The 1044-nt window shown below is 48.7% G+C and overlaps 2 non-coding genes across 2 annotated transcripts; both read right to left on the reverse strand.

The window, feature by feature from the left end:
• Positions 1 to 353: 353 nt before the first annotated feature.
• Pmar_PMAR001551 lies at positions 354 to 426 on the reverse strand. The gene has a single exon. It is a non-coding gene; the product is annotated as a tRNA-Arg (tRNA).
• A 293-nt stretch (positions 427 to 719) lies between these two features.
• Pmar_PMAR001552 lies at positions 720 to 792 on the reverse strand. Its single transcript has one exon. It is a non-coding gene; the product is annotated as a tRNA-Arg (tRNA).
• Between the last annotated feature and the right edge of the window lie 252 nt (positions 793 to 1044).

Consider the following 1044-nt stretch of genomic DNA (forward strand, 5'->3'; position numbering starts at 1 on the left):
CCCACAATCTTTGGTTCCGAAGACCAACGCCTTATCCATTAGGCCACGAGACCAACGAGTTTGAGATTTATCCCACTATCTCGTCACCATGCGCAACACTGACTTAACGGCACACATGAGTTCGCATCCGACACGCTGAATAGATCACAAAACTCTTGCTCCTCATAGAGGGGCCCCCGTTACATAGTGTTCTAAATGAGGTCAATTCATTGGAGATCGTTCGTTGGCAGACCAACAATCTTCTTGTACCCTTAGCCTCAGCATGTATCCCGACGAGTCACAAGGGTATACAATCAATATCGACATCTGTACGGCCAGTGGCATCCGTATATGGGCGCTTCCCGGCGTGGAGGCGATCTCGATGGGACTCGAACCCACAGTCTTTGGTTCCGAAGACCAACGCCTTATCCATTAGGCCACGAGACCAGTAAGTTTGAGATTTGTCCCACCATCTCTACGCCCCACTGACTTCATGGCACACATAGTTTCCCATCTGACACGCTGAATAGATCGCAAAACTCTCGCTCCTCATAGAGGGGCCTCCAATACATAGTGTTCTCAAAGGGGTCAATTCATTGGAGATCGCTTGTTGGCAGACCAACGATCTTCTTGTACCGTTAGCTAAAGCATGTATTCCGACGAGTCACAAGGGTGTACAATCAACATCGACATCTGTACGGCCAGTGGCATCCGTATATGGGCACTTTTCGGCTTGAAGACGATCTCGGTGAGACTCGAACCCACAATCTTTGGTTCCGAAGACCAACGCCTTATCCATTAGGCCACGAGACCAACGAGTTTGAGATTTATCCCACTATCTCGTCACTATGCGCAACACTGACTTAACGGCACACATGAGTTCGCATCCGACACGCTGAATAGATCACAAAACTCTTGCTCCTCATAGAGGGGCCCCCATTACATAGTGTTCTAAATGAGGTCAATTCATTGGAGATCGTTCGTTGGCAGACCAACAATCTTCTTGTACCCTTAGCCTCAGCATGTATCCCGACGAGTCACAAGGGTATACAATCAACATCGACA

The sequence above is a fragment of the Perkinsus marinus genome (genome assembly GCF_000006405.1).
Source record: "Perkinsus marinus ATCC 50983 genomic scaffold scf_1104296948032, whole genome shotgun sequence".
NCBI classification, from domain to species: Eukaryota; Perkinsozoa; order Perkinsida; family Perkinsidae; genus Perkinsus; species Perkinsus marinus.